Genomic DNA, 15,358 nt, shown 5'->3' on the forward strand with positions numbered 1-15,358 from the left:
TTTTATGACATTTCACTTATTTCTTTCCGTTGGATTATGCTTTATTATTCATTAAAATCATTTGCTTCCTGTAGCAAAATACAGCAAATGATGGCCAGTATGGGGATCGAACCCACGACATTCGCGTTATTAGCACGAATCTCTAACCAACTGAGCACACCGGCCGACACGTGGAATATTCTTTATTTATTAAACTTTTTGGATTATGATTTACTTATCAAAACTATCTAAAACGAACTTATTTTTATTACATTTCACTTATTTCTTTCCGTTTGATTATGCTTTGTTATTCATTAAAATCATTTGCTTCGTGTAGCAAAATACAGCAAATGATGGCCAGTATGGGGATCGAACCCACGACATTCGCGTTGTTAGCACCACGCTCTAACCAACTTAGCTAACCGGCCGACACGTGGCATTTTCTTTATTTATTAAATTTTTTGGATTATGATTTACTTATCAAAACTATCTAAAACGAACTTATTTTTATTACATTTCACTTATTTCTTTCCGTTGGATTATGCTTTGTTATTCATTAAAATCATTTGCTTCCTGTAGCAAAATACAGCAAATGATGGCCAGTATGGGGATCGAACCCACGACATTCGCGTGATTAGCACGACGCTCTAACCAACTGAGCTAACCGGCCGACACCTTGCATTTTCTTTATTTATTAAATTTTTTGTATTATGATTTACTTATCAAAACTATCTGAAACGAACTTATTTTTATTACATTTACCTTATTTCTTTCCGTTGGATTATGCTTTGTTATTCATTAAAATCATTTGCTTCCTGTAGCAAAATGCAGCAAATGATGGCCAGTATGAGGATCGAACCCACGACATTCGCGTTATTAGCACGACGCTCTAACCAACTGAGCTAACCGGCCGACACGTGGCATTTTCTTTATTTATTAAATTTTTTATTATGATTTACTTATCAAAACTATCTAAAACGAACTTATTTTTATTACATTTCACTTATTTCTTTCCGTTTGATTATGCTTTGTTATTCATTAAAATCATTTTCTTCGTGTAGCAAAATACAGCAAATGATGGCCAGTATGGGGATCGAACCCACGACAGTCGCGTTATTAGCACGACGCTCTAACCAACTGAGCTAACCGGCCGACACGTGGCATTTTCTTTATTTATTAAATTGTTTTTATTATGATTTACTTATCAAAACTATCTAAAACGAACTTATTTTTATGACATTTCACTTATTTCTTTCCGTTGGATTATGCTTTGTTATTCATTAAAATCATTTGCTTCCTGTAGCAAAATACAGCAAATGATGGCCAGTATGGGGATCGAACCCACGACATTCGCGTTATTAGCACGACGCTCTAACCAACTGAGCTAACCGGCCGACACGTGGAATACCCATTATTTATTAAAATTTTTGGATTATGATTTACTTATCAAAACTATCTAAAACGAACTTATTTTTATGACATTTCACTTATTTCTTTCCGTTGGATTATGCTTTGTTATTCATTAAAATTATTTCCTTCCTGTAGCAAAATACAGCAAATGATGGCCAGTATGGGGATCGAACCCACGACATTTGCGTTATTAGCACGACGCTCTAACCAACTGAGCTAACCGGCTGACACGTGGAATATTCTTTATTTATTAAATTTTTTGGATTATGATTTACTTATCAAAACTATCTAAAACGAACTTATTTTTATGACATTTCACTTATTTCTTTCCGTTGGATTATGCTTTATTATTCATTAAAATCATTTGCTTCCTGTGGCAAAATACAGCAAATGATGGCCAGTATGGGGATCGAACCCACGACATTCGCGTTATTAGCACGAATCTCTAACCAACTGAGCACACCGGCCGACACGTGGAATATTCTTTATTTATTAAACTTTTTGGATTATGATTTACTTATCAAAACTATCTAAAACGAACTTATTTTTATTACATTTCACTTATTTCTTTCCGTTTGATTATGCTTTGTTATTCATTAAAATCATTTGCTTCGTGTAGCAAAATACAGCAAATGATGGCCAGTATGGGGATCGAACCCACGACATTCGCGTTGTTAGCACCACGCTCTAACCAACTTAGCTAACCGGCCGACACGTGGCATTTTCTTTATTTATTAAATTTTTTGGATTATGATTTACTTATCAAAACTATCTAAAACGAACTTATTTTTATTACATTTACCTTATTTCATTCCGTTGGATTATGCTTTGTTATTCATTAAAATCATTTGCTTCCTGTAGCAAAATGCAGCAAATGATGGCCAGTATGAGGATCGAACCCACGACATTCGCGTTATTAGCACGACGCTCTAACCAACTGAGCTAACCGGCCGACACGTGGCATTTTCTTTATTTATTAAATTTTTTATTATGATTTACTTATCAAAACTATCTAAAACGAACTTATTTTTATTACATTTCACTTATTTCTTTCCGTTTGATTATGCTTTGTTATTCATTAAAATCATTTTCTTCGTGTAGCAAAATACAGCAAATGATGGCCAGTATGGGGATCGAACCCACGACAGTCGCGTTATTAGCACGACGCTCTAACCAACTGAGCTAACCGGCCGACACGTGGCATTTTCTGTATTTATTAAATTGTTTTTATTATGATTTACTTATCAAAACTATCTAAAACGAACTTATTTTTATGACATTTCACTTATTTCTTTCCGTTGGATTATGCTTTGTTATTCATTAAAATCATTTGCTTCGTGTAGCAAAATACAGCAAATGATGGCCAGTATGGGGATCGAACCCACGACATTCGCGTTATTAGCACGACGCTCTAACCAACTGAGCTAACCGGCCGACACGTGGAATATCCTTTATTTATTAAAATTTTTGGATTATGATTTACTTATCAAAACTATCAAAAACGAACTTATTTTTATGACATTTCACTTATTTCTTTCCGTTGGATTATGCTTTGTTATTCATTAAAATTATTTCCTTCCTGTAGCAAAATACAGCAAATGATGGCCAGTATGGGGATCGAACCCACGACATTTGCGTTATTAGCACGACGCTCTAACCAACTGAGCTAACCGGCTGACACGTGGAATATTCTTTATTTATTAAATTTTTTGGATTATGATTTACTTATCAAAACTATCTAAAACGAACTTATTTTTATGACATTTCACTTATTTCTTTCCGTTGGATTATGCTTTATTATTCATTAAAATCATTTGCTTCCTGTGGCAAAATACAGCGAATGATGGCCAGTATGGGGATCGAACCCACGACATTCGCGTTATTAGCACGAATCTCTAACCAACTGAGCACACCGGCCGACACGTGGAATATTCTTTATTTATTAAACTTTTTGGATTATGATTTACTTATCAAAACTATCTAAAACGAACTTATTTTTATTACATTTCACTTATTTCTTTCCGTTTGATTATGCTTTGTTATTCATTAAAATCATTTGCTTCGTGTAGCAAAATACAGCAAATGATGGCCAGTATGGGGATCGAACCCACGACATTCGCGTTGTTAGCACCACGCTCTAACCAACTGAGCTAACCGGCCGACACGTGGCATTTTCTTTATTTATTAAATTTTTTGGATTATGATTTACTTATCAAAACTATCTAAAACGAACTTATTTTTATGACATTTCACTTATTTCTTTCCGTTGGATTATGCTTTGTTATTCATTAAAATCATTTGCTTCCTGTAGCAAAATACAGCAAATGATGGCCAGTATGGGGATCGAACCCACGACATTCGCGTGATTAGCACGACGCTCTAACCAACTGAGCTAACCGGCCGACACGTGGCATATTCTTTATTTATTAAATTTTTTGTATTATGATTTACTTATCAAAACTATCTGGAACGAACTTATTTTTATTACATTTACCTTATTTCTTTCCGTTGGATTATGCTTTGTTATTCATTAAAATCATTTGCTTCCTGTAGCAAAATGCAGCAAATGATGGCCAGTATGAGGATCGAACCCACGACATTCGCGTTATTAGCACGACGCTCTAACCAACTGAGCTAACCGGCCGACACGTGGCATTTTCTTTATTTATTAAATTTTTTATTATGATTTACTTATCAAAACTATCTAAAACGAACTTATTTTTATTACATTTCACTTATTTCTTTCCGTTGGATTATGCTTTGTTATTCATTAAAATCAAATGCTTCCTGTAGCAAAATACAGCAAATGATGGCCAGTATGGGGATCGAACCCACGACATTCGCGTTATTAGCACGACGCTCTAACCAACTGAGCTAACCGGCCGACACGTGGTATTTTCTTTATTTATTAAATTTTTTGGATTATGATTTACTTATCAAAACTATCTAAAACGAACTTATTTTTATGACATTTCACTTATTTCTTTCCGTTGGATTATGCTTTGTTATTCATTAAAATCAAATGCTTCCTGTAGCAAAATACAGCAAATGATGGCCAGTATGGGGATCGAACCCACGACATTCGCGTGATTAGCACGACGCTCTAACCAACTGAGCTAACCGGCCGACACCTTGCATTTTCTTTATTTATTAAATTTTTTGTATTATGATTTACTTATCAAAACTATCTGAAACGAACTTATTTTTATTACATTTACCTTATTTCTTTCCGTTGGATTATGCTTTGTTATTCATTAAAATCATTTGCTTCCTGTAGCAAAATGCAGCAAATGATGGCCAGCATGAGGATCGAACCCACGACATTCGCGTTATTAGCACGAATCTCTAACCAACTGAGCACACCGGCCGACACGTGGAATATTCTTTATTTATTAAACTTTTTGGATTATGATTTACTTATCAAAACTATCTAAAACGAACTTATTTTTATTACATTTCACTTATTTCTTTCCGTTTGATTATGCTTTGTTATTCATTAAAATCATTTGCTTCGTGTAGCAAAATACAGCAAATGATGGCCAGTATGGGGATCGAACCCACGACATTCGCGTTGTTAGCACCACGCTCTAACCAACTTAGCTAACCGGCCGACACGTGGCATTTTCTTTATTTATTAAATTTTTTGGATTATGATTTACTTATCAAAACTATCTAAAACGAACTTATTTTTATGACATTTCACTTATTTCTTTCCGTTGGATTATGCTTTGTTATTCATTAAAATCATTTGCTTCCTGTAGCAAAATACAGCAAATGATGGCCAGTATGGGGATCGAACCCACGACATTCGCGTGATTAGCACGACGCTCTAACCAACTGAGCTAACCGGCCGACACCTTGCATTTTCTTTATTTATTAAATTTTTTGTATTATGATTTACTTATCAAAACTATCTGAAACGAACTTATTTTTATTACATTTACCTTATTTCTTTCCGTTGGATTATGCTTTGTTATTCATTAAAATCATTTGCTTCCTGTAGCAAAATGCAGCAAATGATGGCCAGTATGAGGATCGAACCCACGACATTCGCGTTATTAGCACGACGCTCTAACCAACTGAGCTAACCGGCCGACACGTGGCATTTTCTTTATTTATTAAATTTTTTGGAATCTTATTTACTTATCAAAACTATCTAAAACGAACTTATTTTTATTACATTTCACTTATTTCTTTCCGTTTGAATATGCTTTGTTATTCATTAAAATCATTTGCTTCCTGTAGCAAAATACAGCAAATGATGGCCAGTATGGGGATTGAACCCACGACATTCGCTTTATTAGCACGACGCTCTAACCAACTGAGCTAACCGGCCGACACGTGGCATATTCTTTATTTATTAAATTTTTTGGATTATGATTTACTTATCAAAACTATCTAAAACGAACTCATTTTTATTACATTTCACTTATTTCTTTCCGTTGGATTATGCTTTGTTATTCATTAAAATCATTTTCTTCGTGTAGCAAAATACAGCAAATGATGGCCAGTATGGGGATCGAACCCACGACATTCGCGTTATTAGCACGACGCTCTAACCAACTGAGCTAACCGGCCGACACGTGGCATATTCTTTATTTATTAAATTTTTTGGATTATGATTTACTTATCAAAACTATCTAAAACGAACTTATTTTTATTACATTTCACTTATTTCTTTCCGTTGGATTATGCTTTGTTATTCATTAAAATCATTTTCTTCGTGTAGCAAAATACAGCAAATGATGGCCAGTATGGGGATCGGACCCACGACATTCGCGTTATTAGCACGACGCTCTAACCAACTGAGCTAACCGGCCGACACGTGGCATATTCTTTATTTATTAAATTGTTTTTATTATGATTTACTTATCAAAACTATCTAAAACGAACTTATTTTTATTACATTTCACTTATTTCTTTCCGTTGGATTATGCTTTGTTATTCATTAAAATCATTTGCTTCGTGTAGCAAAATACAGCAAATGATGGCCAGTATGGGGATCGAACCCACGACATTCGCGTTATTAGCACGACGCTCTAACCAACTGAGCTAACCGGCCGACACGTGGCATATTCTTTATTTATTAAATTTTTTGGATTATGATTTACTTATCAAAACTATCTAAAACGAACTTATTTTTATTACATTTCACTTATTTCTTTACGTTGGATTATGCTTTGTTATTCATTAAAATCATTTTCTTCGTGTAGCAAAATACAGCAAATGATGGCCAGTATGGGGATCGAACCCACGACATTCGCGTTATTAGCACGACGCTCTAACCAACTGAGCTAACCGGCCGACACGTGGCATATTCTTTATTTATTAAATTTTTTGGATTATGATTTACTTATCAAAACTATCTAAAACGAACTTATTTTTATTACATTTCACTTATTTCTTTCCGTTGGATTATGCTTTGTTATTCATTAAAATCATTTGCTTCCTGTAGCAAAATACAGCAGATGATGGCCAGTATGGGGATCGAACCCACGACATTCGCGTTATTAGCACGACGCTCTAACCAACTGAGCTAACCGGCCGACACGTGGCATTTTCTTTATTTATTAAATTTTTTGGATTATGATTTACTTATCAAAACTATCTAAAACGAACTTATTTTTATGACATTTCACTTATTTCTTTCCGTTGGATTATGCTTTGTTATTCATTAAAATCATTTGCTTCCTGTAGCAAAATACAGCAAATGATGGCCAGTATGGGGATCGAACCCACGACATTCGCGTTATTAGCACGACGCTCTAACCAACTGAGCTAACCGGCCGACACGTGGCATTTTCTTTATTTATTAAATTTTTTGGAATCTTATTTACTTATCAAAACTATCTAAAACGAACTTATTTTTATTACATTTCACTTATTTCTTTCCGTTTGATTATGCTTTGTTATTCATTAAAATCATTTGCTTCCTGTAGCAAAATACAGCAAATGGTGGCCAGTATGGGGATTGAACCCACGACATTCGCTTTATTAGCACGACGCTCTAACCAACTGAGCTAACCGGCCGACACGTGGCATATTCTTTATTTATTAAATTTTTTGGATTATGATTTACTTATCAAAACTATCTAAAACGAACTTATTTTTATTACATTTCACTTATTTCTTTCCGTTGGATTATGCTTTGTTATTCATTAAAATCATTTTCTTCGTGTAGCAAAATACAGCAAATGATGGCCAGTATGGGGATCGAACCCACGACATTCGCGTTATTAGCACGACGCTCTAACCAACTGAGCTAACCGGCCGACACGTGGCATATTCTTTATTTATTAAATTTTTTGGATTATGATTTACTTATCAAAACTATCTAAAACGAACTTATTTTTATTACATTTCACTTATTTCTTTCCGTTGGATTATGCTTTGTTATTCATTAAAATCATTTTCTTCGTGTAGCAAAATACAGCAAATGATGGCCAGTATGGGGATCGGACCCACGACATTCGCGTTATTAGCACGACGCTCTAACCAACTGAGCTAACCGGCCGACACGTGGCATATTCTTTATTTATTAAATTGTTTTTATTATGATTTACTTATCAAAACTATCTAAAACGAACTTATTTTTATTACATTTCACTTATTTCTTTCCGTTGGATTATGCTTTGTTATTCATTAAAATCATTTTCTTCGTGTAGCAAAATACAGCAAATGATGGCCAGTATGGGGATCGAACCCACGACATTCGCGTTATTAGCACGACGCTCTAACCAACTGAGCTAACCGGCCGACACGTGGCATATTCTTTATTTATTAAATTTTTTGGATTATGATTTACTTATCAAAACTATCTAAAACGAACGTATTTTTCTTACATTTCACTTATTTCTCTCCGTTGGATTATGCTTTGTTATTCATTAAAATCATTTTCTTCGTGTAGCAAAATACAGCAAATGATGGCCAGTATGGGGATCGAACCCACGACATTCGCGTTATTAGCACGACGCTCTAACCAACTGAGCTAACCGGCCGACACGTGGCATATTCTTTATTTATTAAATTTTTTGGATTATGATTTACTTATCAAAACTATCTAAAACGAACTTATTTTTATTACATTTCACTTATTTCTTTCCGTTGGATTATGCTTTGTTATTCATTAAAATCATTTTCTTCCTGTAGCAAAATACAGCAAATGGTGGCCAGTATGGGGATCGAACCCACGACATTCGCGTTATTAGCACGACGCTCTAACCAACTGAGCTAACCGGCCGACACGTGGCATTTTCTTTATTTATTAAATTTTTTATTATGATTTACTTATCAAAACTATCTAAAAAGGAACTTATTTTTATGACATTTCACTTATTTCTTTCCGTTGGATTATGCTTTGTTATTCATTAAAATCATTTTCTTCGTGTAGCAAAATACAGCAAATGATGGCCAGTATGGGGATCGAACCCACGACATTCGCGTTATTAGCACGACGCTCTAACCAACTGAGCTAACCGGCCGACACGTGGCATATTCTTTATTTATTAAATTTTTTGCATTATGATTTACTTATCAAAACTATCTAAAACGAACTTATTTTTATGACATTTCACTTATTTCTTTCCGTTGGATTATGCTTTGTTATTCATTAAAATCATTTTCTTCGTGTAGCAAAATACAGCAAATGATGGCCAGTATGGGGATCGAACCCACGACATTCGCGTTATTAGCACGACGCTCTAACCAACTGAGCTAACCGGCCGACACGTGGCATATTCTTTATTTATTAAATTTTTTGGATTATGATTTACTTATCAAAACTATCTAAAACGAACTTATTTTTTGACATTTCACTTATTTCTTTCCGTTGGATTATGCTTTGTTATTCATTAAAATCATTTTCTTCGTGTAGCAAAATACAGCAAATGATGGCCAGTATGGGGATCGAACCCACGACATTCGCGTTATTAGCACGACGCTCTAACCAACTGAGCTAACCGGCCGACACGTGGCATATTCTTTATTTATTAAATTTTTTGGATTATGATTTACTTATCAAAACTATCTAAAACGAACTTATTTTTATGACATTTCACTTATTTCTTTCCGTTGGATTATGCTTTGTTATTCATTAAAATCATTTTCTTCGTGTAGCAAAATACAGCAAATGATGGCCAGTATGGGGATCGAACCCACGACATTCGCGTAAATAGCACCACGCTCTAACCAACTGAGCTAACCGGCCGACACGTGGCATATTCTTTATTTATTAAATTTTTTGGATTATGATTTACTTATCAAAACTATCTAAAACGAACTTATTTTTATTACATTTCACTTATTTCTTTCCGTTGGATTATGCTTTGTTATTCATTAAAATCATTTTCTTCGTGTAGCAAAATACAGCAAATGATGGCCAGTATGGGGATCGAACCCACGACATTCGCGTTATTAGCACGACGCTCTAACCAACTGAGCTAACCGGCCGACACGTGGAATATTCTTTATTTATTAAATTTTTTGGATTATGATTTACTTATCAAAACTATCTAAAACGAACTTATTTTTATGACATTTCACTTATTTCTTTCCGTTGGATTATGCTTTGTTATTCATTAAAATCATTTTCTTCGTGTAGCAAAATACAGCAAATGATGGCCAGTATGGGGATCGAACCCACGACATTCGCGTTATTAGCACGACGCTCTAACCAACTGAGCTAACCGGCCGACACGTGGCATATTCTTTATTTATTAAATTATTTGGATTATGATTTACTTATCAAAACTATCTAAAACGAACTTATTTTTATGACATTTCACTTATTTCTTTCCGTTGGATTATGCTTTGTTATTCATTAAAATCATTTTCTTCGTGTAGCAAAATACAGCAAATGATGGCCAGTATGGGTATCGAACCCACGACATTCGCGTTATTAGCACGACGCTCTAACCAACTGAGCTAACCGGCCGACACGTGGCATATTCTTTATTTAATAAATTTTTTGGATTATGATTTACTTATCAAACCTATCTAAAACGAACTTATTTTTATGACATTTCACTTATTTCTTTCCGTTGGATTATGCTTTGTTATTCATTAAAATCATTTTCTTCGTGTAGCAAAATACAGCAAATGATGGCCAGTATGGGGATCGAACCCACGACATTCGCGTTATTAGCACGACGCTCTAACCAACTGAGCTAACCGGCCGACACGTGGCATATTCTTTATTTATTAAATTTTTTGGATTATGATTTACTTATCAAAACTATCTAAAACGAACTTATTTTTATGACATTTCACTTATTTCTTTCCGTTGGATTATGCTTTGTTATTCATTAAAATCATTTTCTTCGTGTTGCAAAATACAGCAAATGATGGCCAGTATGGGGATCGAACCCACGATATTCGCGTTATTGGCACGACGCTCTAACCAACTGAGCTAACCGGCCGACACGTGGCATATTCTTTATTTATTAAATGTTTTGGATTATGATTTACTTATCAAAACTATCAAAAACGAACTTATTTTTATGACATTTCACTTATTTCTTTCCGTTGGATTATGCTTTGTTATTCATTAAAATCATTTTCTTCGTGTAGCAAAATACAGCAAATGATGGCCAGTATGGGGATCGAACCCACGACATTCGCGTTATTAGCACGACGCTCTAACCAACTGAGCTAACCGGCCGACACGTGGCATATTCTTTATTTATTAAATTTTTTGGATTATGATTTACTTATCAAAACTATCTAAAACGAACTTATTTTTATGACATTTCACTTATTTCTTTCCGTTGGATTATGCTTTGTTATTCATTAAAATCATTTTCTTCGTGTAGCAAAATACAGCAAATGATGGCCAGTATGGGGATCGAACCCACGACATTCGCGTTATTAGCACGACGCTCTAACCAACTGAGCTAACCGGCCGACACGTGGCATATTCTTTATTTTTTAAATTTTTTGGATTATGATTTACTTATCAAAACTATCTAAAACGAACTTATTTTTATGACATTTCACTTATTTCTTTCCGTTGGATTATGCTTTGTTATTCATTAAAATCATTTTCTTCGTGTAGCAAAATACAGCAAATGATGGCCAGTATGGGGATCGAACCCACGACATTCGCGTTATTAGCACGACGCTCTAACCAACTGAGCTAACCGGCCGACACGAGCATTTTCTTTATTTATTAAATTTTTTGGATCATGATTTACTTATCAAAACTATCTAAAACGAACTTATTTTTATTACATTTCACTTATTTCTTTCCGTTGGATTATGCTTTGTTATTCATTAAAATCATTTGCTTCGTGTAGCAAAATACAGCAAATGATGGCCAGTATGGGGATCGAACCCACGACATTCGCGTTATTAGCACGACGCTCTAACCAACTGAGCTAACCGGCCGACACGTGGCATATTCTTTATTTATTAAATTTTTTGGATTATGATTTACTTATCAAAACTATCTAAAACGAACTTATTTTTATGACATTTCACTTATTTCTTTCCGTTGGATTATGCTTTGTTATTCATTAAAATCATTTGCTTCCTGTAGCAAAATACAGCAAATGATGGCCAGTATGGGGATCGAACCCACGACATTCGCGTTATTAGCACGACGCTCTAACCAACTGAGCTAACCGGCCGACACGTGGCATATTCTTTATTTATTAAATTTTTTGGATTATGATTTACTTATCAAAACTATCTAAAACGAACTTATTTTTATTACATTTCACTTATTTCTTTCCGTTGGATTATGCTTTGTTATTCATTAAAATCATTTTCTTCGTGTAGCAAAATACAGCAAATGATGGCCAGTATGGGGATCGAACCCACGACATTCGCGTTATTAGCACGACGCTCTAACCAACTGAGCTAACCGGCCGACACGTGGCATATTCTTTATTTATTAAATTTTTTGGATTATGATTTACTTATCAAAACTATCTAAAACGAACTTATTTTTATTACATTTCACTTATTTCTTTCCGTTGGATTATGCTTTGTTATTCATTAAAATCATTTTCTTCGTGTAGCAAAATACAGCAAATGATGGCCAGTATGGGGATCGAACCCACGACATTCGCGTTATTAGCACGACGCTCTAACCAACTGAGCTAACCGGCCGACACGTGGCATATTCTTTATTTATTAAATTTTTTGGATTATGATTTACTTATCAAAACTATCTAAAACGAACTTATTTTTATTACATTTCACTTATTTCTTTCCGTTGGATTATGCTTTGTTATTCATTAAAATCATTTGCTTCCTGTAGCAAAATACAGCAAATGATGGCCAGTATGGGGATCGAACCCACGACATTCGCGTTATTAGCACGACGCTCTAACCAACTGAGCTAACCGGCCGACACGTGGCATTTTCTTTATTTATTAAATTTTTTGGATTATGATTTACTTATCAAAACTATCTAAAACGAACTTATTTTTATTACATTTCACTTATTTCTTTCCGTTGGATTATGCTTTGTTATTCATTAAAATCATTTTCTTCGTGTAGCAAAATACAGCAAATGATGGCCAGTATGGGGATCGAACCCACGACATTCGCGTTATTTGCACGACGCTCTAACCAACTGAGCTAACCGGCCGACACGTGGCATATTCTTTATTTATTAAATTTTTTGGATTATGATTTACTTATCAAAACTATCTAAAACGAACTTATTTTTATTACATTTCACTTATTTCTTTCCGTTGGATTATGCTTTGTTATTCATTAAAATCATTTTCTTCGTGTAGCAAAATACAGCAAATGATGGCCAGTATGGTGATCGAACCCACGACATTCGCGTTATTAGCACGACGCTCTAACCAACTGAGCTAACCGGCCGACACGTGGCATATTCTTTATTTATTAAATTTTTTGGATTATGATTTACTTATCAAAACTATCTAAAACGAACTTATTTTTATTACATTTCACTTATTTCTTTCCGTTGGATTATTCTTTGTTATTCATTAAAATCATTTTCTTCGTGTAGCAAAATACAGCAAATGATGGCCAGTATGGGGATCGAACCCACGACATTCGCGTTATTAGCACGACGCTCTAACCAACTGAGCTAACCGGCCGACACGTGGCATATTCTTTATTTATTAAATTTTTTGGATTATGATTTACTTATCAAAACTATCTAAAACGAACTTATTTTTATTACATTTCACTTATTTCTTTCCGTTGGATTATGCTTTGTTATTCATTAAAATCATTTTCTTCGTGTAGCAAAATACAGCAAATGATGGCCAGTATGGGGATCGAACCCACGACATTCGCGTTATTAGCACGACGCTCTAACCAACTGAGCTAACCGGCCGACACGTGGCATATTCTTTATTTATTAAATTTTTTGGATTATGATTTACTTATCAAAACTATCTAAAACGAACTTATTTTTATTACATTTCACTTATTTCTTTCCGTTGGATTATGCTTTGTTATTCATTAAAATCATTTGCTTCCTGTAGCAAAATACAGCAAATGATGGCCAGTATGGGGATCGAACCCACGACATTCGCGTTATTAGCACGACGCTCTAACCAACTGAGCTAACCGGCCGACACGTGGCATTTTCTTTATTTATTAAATTTTTTGGATTATGATTTACTTATCAAAACTATCTAAAACGAACTTATTTTTATGACATTTCACTTATTTCTTTCCGTTGGATTATGCTTTGTTATTCATTAAAATCATTTTCTTCGTGTAGCAAAATACAGCAAATGATGGCCAGTATGGGGATCGAACCCACGACATTCGCGTTATTAGCACGACGCTCTAACCAACTGAGCTAACCGGCCGACACGTGGCATATTCTTTATTTATTAAATTTTTTGGATTATGATTTACTTATCAAAACTATCTAAAACGAACTTATTTTTATTACATTTCACTTATTTCTTTCCGTTGGATTATGCTTTGTTATTCATTAAAATCATTTTCTTCCTGTAGCAAAATACAGCAAATGGTGGCCAGTATGGGGATCGAACCCACGACATTCGCGTTATTAGCACGACGCTCTAACCAACTGAGCTAACCGGCCGACACGTTGCATTTTCTTTATTTATTAAATTTTTTATTATGATTTACTTATCAAAACTATCTAAAAAGGAACTTATTTTTATGACATTTCACTTATTTCTTTCCGTTGGATTATGCTTTGTTATTCATTAAAATCATTTTCTTCGTGTAGCAAAATACAGCAAATGATGGCCAGTATGGGGATCGAACCCACGACATTCGCGTTATTAGCACGACGCTCTAACCAACTGAGCTAACCGGCCGACACGTGGCATATTCTTTATTTATTAAATTTTTTGCATTATGATTTACTTATCAAAACTATCTAAAACGAACTTATTTTTATGACATTTCACTTATTTCTTTCCGTTGGATTATGCTTTGTTATTCATTAAAATCATTTTCTTCGTGTAGCAAAATACAGCAAATGATGGCCAGTATGGGGATCGAACCCACGACATTCGCGTTATTAGCACGACGCTCTAACCAACTGAGCTAACCGGCCGACACGTGGCATATTCTTTATTTATAAAATTTTTTGGATTATGATTTACTTATCAAAACTATCTAAAACGAACTTATTTTTATGACATTTCACTTATTTCTTTCCGTTGGATTATGCTTTGTTATTCATTAAAATCATTTTCTTCGTGTAGCAAAATACAGCAAATGATGGCCAGTATGGGGATCGAACCCACGACATTCGCGTTATTAGCACGACGCTCTAACCAACTGAGCTAACCGGCCGACACGTGGCCTATTCTTTATTTTTTAAATTTTTTGGATTATGATTTACTTATCAAAACTATCTAAAACGAACTTATTTTTATGACATTTCACTTATTTCTTTCCGTTGGATTATGCTTTGTTATTCATTAAAATCATTTTCTTCGTGTAGCAAAATACAGCAAATGATGGCCAGTATGGGGATCGAACCCACGACATT

At 34.5% G+C, this 15,358-nt stretch overlaps 55 non-coding genes across 55 annotated transcripts; all 55 read right to left on the minus strand.

Annotated features, from left to right (window-relative positions):
- Positions 1 to 333: 333 nt before the first annotated feature.
- Positions 334 to 407, minus strand: Trnav-aac (transfer RNA valine (anticodon AAC)). The gene has a single exon. It is a non-coding gene; the product is annotated as a tRNA-Val (tRNA).
- A 168-nt stretch (positions 408 to 575) lies between these two features.
- On the minus strand, positions 576 to 649 carry Trnai-aau (transfer RNA isoleucine (anticodon AAU)). The gene has a single exon. It is a non-coding gene; the product is annotated as a tRNA-Ile (tRNA).
- Positions 650 to 817: 168 nt separating this feature from the next.
- Trnai-aau (transfer RNA isoleucine (anticodon AAU)) lies at positions 818 to 891 on the minus strand. The gene has a single exon. It is a non-coding gene; the product is annotated as a tRNA-Ile (tRNA).
- Positions 892 to 1,057: 166 nt separating this feature from the next.
- Trnai-aau (transfer RNA isoleucine (anticodon AAU)) lies at positions 1,058 to 1,131 on the minus strand. Its single transcript has one exon. It is a non-coding gene; the product is annotated as a tRNA-Ile (tRNA).
- Positions 1,132 to 1,299: 168 nt separating this feature from the next.
- Trnai-aau (transfer RNA isoleucine (anticodon AAU)) lies at positions 1,300 to 1,373 on the minus strand. The gene has a single exon. It is a non-coding gene; the product is annotated as a tRNA-Ile (tRNA).
- Positions 1,374 to 2,025: 652 nt separating this feature from the next.
- On the minus strand, positions 2,026 to 2,099 carry Trnav-aac (transfer RNA valine (anticodon AAC)). The gene has a single exon. It is a non-coding gene; the product is annotated as a tRNA-Val (tRNA).
- A 168-nt stretch (positions 2,100 to 2,267) lies between these two features.
- On the minus strand, positions 2,268 to 2,341 carry Trnai-aau (transfer RNA isoleucine (anticodon AAU)). The gene has a single exon. It is a non-coding gene; the product is annotated as a tRNA-Ile (tRNA).
- Positions 2,342 to 2,507: 166 nt separating this feature from the next.
- Trnai-aau (transfer RNA isoleucine (anticodon AAU)) lies at positions 2,508 to 2,581 on the minus strand. The gene has a single exon. It is a non-coding gene; the product is annotated as a tRNA-Ile (tRNA).
- Positions 2,582 to 2,749: 168 nt separating this feature from the next.
- Positions 2,750 to 2,823, minus strand: Trnai-aau (transfer RNA isoleucine (anticodon AAU)). Its single transcript has one exon. It is a non-coding gene; the product is annotated as a tRNA-Ile (tRNA).
- A 652-nt stretch (positions 2,824 to 3,475) lies between these two features.
- Positions 3,476 to 3,549, minus strand: Trnav-aac (transfer RNA valine (anticodon AAC)). Its single transcript has one exon. It is a non-coding gene; the product is annotated as a tRNA-Val (tRNA).
- A 168-nt stretch (positions 3,550 to 3,717) lies between these two features.
- On the minus strand, positions 3,718 to 3,791 carry Trnai-aau (transfer RNA isoleucine (anticodon AAU)). Its single transcript has one exon. It is a non-coding gene; the product is annotated as a tRNA-Ile (tRNA).
- Positions 3,792 to 3,959: 168 nt separating this feature from the next.
- Positions 3,960 to 4,033, minus strand: Trnai-aau (transfer RNA isoleucine (anticodon AAU)). Its single transcript has one exon. It is a non-coding gene; the product is annotated as a tRNA-Ile (tRNA).
- A 166-nt stretch (positions 4,034 to 4,199) lies between these two features.
- On the minus strand, positions 4,200 to 4,273 carry Trnai-aau (transfer RNA isoleucine (anticodon AAU)). Its single transcript has one exon. It is a non-coding gene; the product is annotated as a tRNA-Ile (tRNA).
- Positions 4,274 to 4,441: 168 nt separating this feature from the next.
- Trnai-aau (transfer RNA isoleucine (anticodon AAU)) lies at positions 4,442 to 4,515 on the minus strand. Its single transcript has one exon. It is a non-coding gene; the product is annotated as a tRNA-Ile (tRNA).
- A 410-nt stretch (positions 4,516 to 4,925) lies between these two features.
- Trnav-aac (transfer RNA valine (anticodon AAC)) lies at positions 4,926 to 4,999 on the minus strand. Its single transcript has one exon. It is a non-coding gene; the product is annotated as a tRNA-Val (tRNA).
- A 168-nt stretch (positions 5,000 to 5,167) lies between these two features.
- Positions 5,168 to 5,241, minus strand: Trnai-aau (transfer RNA isoleucine (anticodon AAU)). Its single transcript has one exon. It is a non-coding gene; the product is annotated as a tRNA-Ile (tRNA).
- Positions 5,242 to 5,409: 168 nt separating this feature from the next.
- Positions 5,410 to 5,483, minus strand: Trnai-aau (transfer RNA isoleucine (anticodon AAU)). The gene has a single exon. It is a non-coding gene; the product is annotated as a tRNA-Ile (tRNA).
- A 410-nt stretch (positions 5,484 to 5,893) lies between these two features.
- Trnai-aau (transfer RNA isoleucine (anticodon AAU)) lies at positions 5,894 to 5,967 on the minus strand. The gene has a single exon. It is a non-coding gene; the product is annotated as a tRNA-Ile (tRNA).
- A 168-nt stretch (positions 5,968 to 6,135) lies between these two features.
- Positions 6,136 to 6,209, minus strand: Trnai-aau (transfer RNA isoleucine (anticodon AAU)). The gene has a single exon. It is a non-coding gene; the product is annotated as a tRNA-Ile (tRNA).
- Positions 6,210 to 6,377: 168 nt separating this feature from the next.
- On the minus strand, positions 6,378 to 6,451 carry Trnai-aau (transfer RNA isoleucine (anticodon AAU)). Its single transcript has one exon. It is a non-coding gene; the product is annotated as a tRNA-Ile (tRNA).
- Positions 6,452 to 6,619: 168 nt separating this feature from the next.
- Trnai-aau (transfer RNA isoleucine (anticodon AAU)) lies at positions 6,620 to 6,693 on the minus strand. The gene has a single exon. It is a non-coding gene; the product is annotated as a tRNA-Ile (tRNA).
- Positions 6,694 to 6,861: 168 nt separating this feature from the next.
- On the minus strand, positions 6,862 to 6,935 carry Trnai-aau (transfer RNA isoleucine (anticodon AAU)). Its single transcript has one exon. It is a non-coding gene; the product is annotated as a tRNA-Ile (tRNA).
- A 168-nt stretch (positions 6,936 to 7,103) lies between these two features.
- On the minus strand, positions 7,104 to 7,177 carry Trnai-aau (transfer RNA isoleucine (anticodon AAU)). Its single transcript has one exon. It is a non-coding gene; the product is annotated as a tRNA-Ile (tRNA).
- Positions 7,178 to 7,587: 410 nt separating this feature from the next.
- Positions 7,588 to 7,661, minus strand: Trnai-aau (transfer RNA isoleucine (anticodon AAU)). Its single transcript has one exon. It is a non-coding gene; the product is annotated as a tRNA-Ile (tRNA).
- Positions 7,662 to 7,829: 168 nt separating this feature from the next.
- Positions 7,830 to 7,903, minus strand: Trnai-aau (transfer RNA isoleucine (anticodon AAU)). Its single transcript has one exon. It is a non-coding gene; the product is annotated as a tRNA-Ile (tRNA).
- A 168-nt stretch (positions 7,904 to 8,071) lies between these two features.
- Trnai-aau (transfer RNA isoleucine (anticodon AAU)) lies at positions 8,072 to 8,145 on the minus strand. The gene has a single exon. It is a non-coding gene; the product is annotated as a tRNA-Ile (tRNA).
- A 168-nt stretch (positions 8,146 to 8,313) lies between these two features.
- Positions 8,314 to 8,387, minus strand: Trnai-aau (transfer RNA isoleucine (anticodon AAU)). The gene has a single exon. It is a non-coding gene; the product is annotated as a tRNA-Ile (tRNA).
- Positions 8,388 to 8,555: 168 nt separating this feature from the next.
- On the minus strand, positions 8,556 to 8,629 carry Trnai-aau (transfer RNA isoleucine (anticodon AAU)). The gene has a single exon. It is a non-coding gene; the product is annotated as a tRNA-Ile (tRNA).
- Positions 8,630 to 8,796: 167 nt separating this feature from the next.
- Trnai-aau (transfer RNA isoleucine (anticodon AAU)) lies at positions 8,797 to 8,870 on the minus strand. Its single transcript has one exon. It is a non-coding gene; the product is annotated as a tRNA-Ile (tRNA).
- Positions 8,871 to 9,038: 168 nt separating this feature from the next.
- Trnai-aau (transfer RNA isoleucine (anticodon AAU)) lies at positions 9,039 to 9,112 on the minus strand. The gene has a single exon. It is a non-coding gene; the product is annotated as a tRNA-Ile (tRNA).
- Positions 9,113 to 9,279: 167 nt separating this feature from the next.
- Positions 9,280 to 9,353, minus strand: Trnai-aau (transfer RNA isoleucine (anticodon AAU)). Its single transcript has one exon. It is a non-coding gene; the product is annotated as a tRNA-Ile (tRNA).
- A 168-nt stretch (positions 9,354 to 9,521) lies between these two features.
- On the minus strand, positions 9,522 to 9,595 carry Trnan-auu (transfer RNA asparagine (anticodon AUU)). The gene has a single exon. It is a non-coding gene; the product is annotated as a tRNA-Asn (tRNA).
- Positions 9,596 to 9,763: 168 nt separating this feature from the next.
- Trnai-aau (transfer RNA isoleucine (anticodon AAU)) lies at positions 9,764 to 9,837 on the minus strand. Its single transcript has one exon. It is a non-coding gene; the product is annotated as a tRNA-Ile (tRNA).
- A 168-nt stretch (positions 9,838 to 10,005) lies between these two features.
- Trnai-aau (transfer RNA isoleucine (anticodon AAU)) lies at positions 10,006 to 10,079 on the minus strand. Its single transcript has one exon. It is a non-coding gene; the product is annotated as a tRNA-Ile (tRNA).
- A 168-nt stretch (positions 10,080 to 10,247) lies between these two features.
- Trnai-aau (transfer RNA isoleucine (anticodon AAU)) lies at positions 10,248 to 10,321 on the minus strand. The gene has a single exon. It is a non-coding gene; the product is annotated as a tRNA-Ile (tRNA).
- Positions 10,322 to 10,489: 168 nt separating this feature from the next.
- On the minus strand, positions 10,490 to 10,563 carry Trnai-aau (transfer RNA isoleucine (anticodon AAU)). Its single transcript has one exon. It is a non-coding gene; the product is annotated as a tRNA-Ile (tRNA).
- A 168-nt stretch (positions 10,564 to 10,731) lies between these two features.
- On the minus strand, positions 10,732 to 10,805 carry Trnai-aau (transfer RNA isoleucine (anticodon AAU)). Its single transcript has one exon. It is a non-coding gene; the product is annotated as a tRNA-Ile (tRNA).
- A 168-nt stretch (positions 10,806 to 10,973) lies between these two features.
- Trnai-aau (transfer RNA isoleucine (anticodon AAU)) lies at positions 10,974 to 11,047 on the minus strand. Its single transcript has one exon. It is a non-coding gene; the product is annotated as a tRNA-Ile (tRNA).
- A 168-nt stretch (positions 11,048 to 11,215) lies between these two features.
- Positions 11,216 to 11,289, minus strand: Trnai-aau (transfer RNA isoleucine (anticodon AAU)). The gene has a single exon. It is a non-coding gene; the product is annotated as a tRNA-Ile (tRNA).
- A 168-nt stretch (positions 11,290 to 11,457) lies between these two features.
- Trnai-aau (transfer RNA isoleucine (anticodon AAU)) lies at positions 11,458 to 11,531 on the minus strand. Its single transcript has one exon. It is a non-coding gene; the product is annotated as a tRNA-Ile (tRNA).
- A 167-nt stretch (positions 11,532 to 11,698) lies between these two features.
- Trnai-aau (transfer RNA isoleucine (anticodon AAU)) lies at positions 11,699 to 11,772 on the minus strand. Its single transcript has one exon. It is a non-coding gene; the product is annotated as a tRNA-Ile (tRNA).
- Positions 11,773 to 11,940: 168 nt separating this feature from the next.
- On the minus strand, positions 11,941 to 12,014 carry Trnai-aau (transfer RNA isoleucine (anticodon AAU)). The gene has a single exon. It is a non-coding gene; the product is annotated as a tRNA-Ile (tRNA).
- Positions 12,015 to 12,182: 168 nt separating this feature from the next.
- Trnai-aau (transfer RNA isoleucine (anticodon AAU)) lies at positions 12,183 to 12,256 on the minus strand. Its single transcript has one exon. It is a non-coding gene; the product is annotated as a tRNA-Ile (tRNA).
- Positions 12,257 to 12,424: 168 nt separating this feature from the next.
- Trnai-aau (transfer RNA isoleucine (anticodon AAU)) lies at positions 12,425 to 12,498 on the minus strand. The gene has a single exon. It is a non-coding gene; the product is annotated as a tRNA-Ile (tRNA).
- A 168-nt stretch (positions 12,499 to 12,666) lies between these two features.
- Trnai-aau (transfer RNA isoleucine (anticodon AAU)) lies at positions 12,667 to 12,740 on the minus strand. The gene has a single exon. It is a non-coding gene; the product is annotated as a tRNA-Ile (tRNA).
- Positions 12,741 to 12,908: 168 nt separating this feature from the next.
- Positions 12,909 to 12,982, minus strand: Trnai-aau (transfer RNA isoleucine (anticodon AAU)). The gene has a single exon. It is a non-coding gene; the product is annotated as a tRNA-Ile (tRNA).
- Positions 12,983 to 13,150: 168 nt separating this feature from the next.
- Positions 13,151 to 13,224, minus strand: Trnai-aau (transfer RNA isoleucine (anticodon AAU)). The gene has a single exon. It is a non-coding gene; the product is annotated as a tRNA-Ile (tRNA).
- Positions 13,225 to 13,392: 168 nt separating this feature from the next.
- On the minus strand, positions 13,393 to 13,466 carry Trnai-aau (transfer RNA isoleucine (anticodon AAU)). Its single transcript has one exon. It is a non-coding gene; the product is annotated as a tRNA-Ile (tRNA).
- Positions 13,467 to 13,634: 168 nt separating this feature from the next.
- Trnai-aau (transfer RNA isoleucine (anticodon AAU)) lies at positions 13,635 to 13,708 on the minus strand. Its single transcript has one exon. It is a non-coding gene; the product is annotated as a tRNA-Ile (tRNA).
- Positions 13,709 to 13,876: 168 nt separating this feature from the next.
- On the minus strand, positions 13,877 to 13,950 carry Trnai-aau (transfer RNA isoleucine (anticodon AAU)). The gene has a single exon. It is a non-coding gene; the product is annotated as a tRNA-Ile (tRNA).
- Positions 13,951 to 14,118: 168 nt separating this feature from the next.
- On the minus strand, positions 14,119 to 14,192 carry Trnai-aau (transfer RNA isoleucine (anticodon AAU)). Its single transcript has one exon. It is a non-coding gene; the product is annotated as a tRNA-Ile (tRNA).
- Positions 14,193 to 14,360: 168 nt separating this feature from the next.
- Trnai-aau (transfer RNA isoleucine (anticodon AAU)) lies at positions 14,361 to 14,434 on the minus strand. Its single transcript has one exon. It is a non-coding gene; the product is annotated as a tRNA-Ile (tRNA).
- A 167-nt stretch (positions 14,435 to 14,601) lies between these two features.
- On the minus strand, positions 14,602 to 14,675 carry Trnai-aau (transfer RNA isoleucine (anticodon AAU)). Its single transcript has one exon. It is a non-coding gene; the product is annotated as a tRNA-Ile (tRNA).
- Positions 14,676 to 14,843: 168 nt separating this feature from the next.
- Trnai-aau (transfer RNA isoleucine (anticodon AAU)) lies at positions 14,844 to 14,917 on the minus strand. Its single transcript has one exon. It is a non-coding gene; the product is annotated as a tRNA-Ile (tRNA).
- A 168-nt stretch (positions 14,918 to 15,085) lies between these two features.
- On the minus strand, positions 15,086 to 15,159 carry Trnai-aau (transfer RNA isoleucine (anticodon AAU)). The gene has a single exon. It is a non-coding gene; the product is annotated as a tRNA-Ile (tRNA).
- Between the last annotated feature and the right edge of the window lie 199 nt (positions 15,160 to 15,358).

The sequence above is a fragment of the Euprymna scolopes genome, chromosome 22, assembly GCF_053919585.1.
Source record: "Euprymna scolopes isolate OS-2025 chromosome 22, ASM5391958v1, whole genome shotgun sequence".
Taxonomy (NCBI): Eukaryota; Metazoa; Mollusca; class Cephalopoda; order Sepiida; family Sepiolidae; genus Euprymna; species Euprymna scolopes.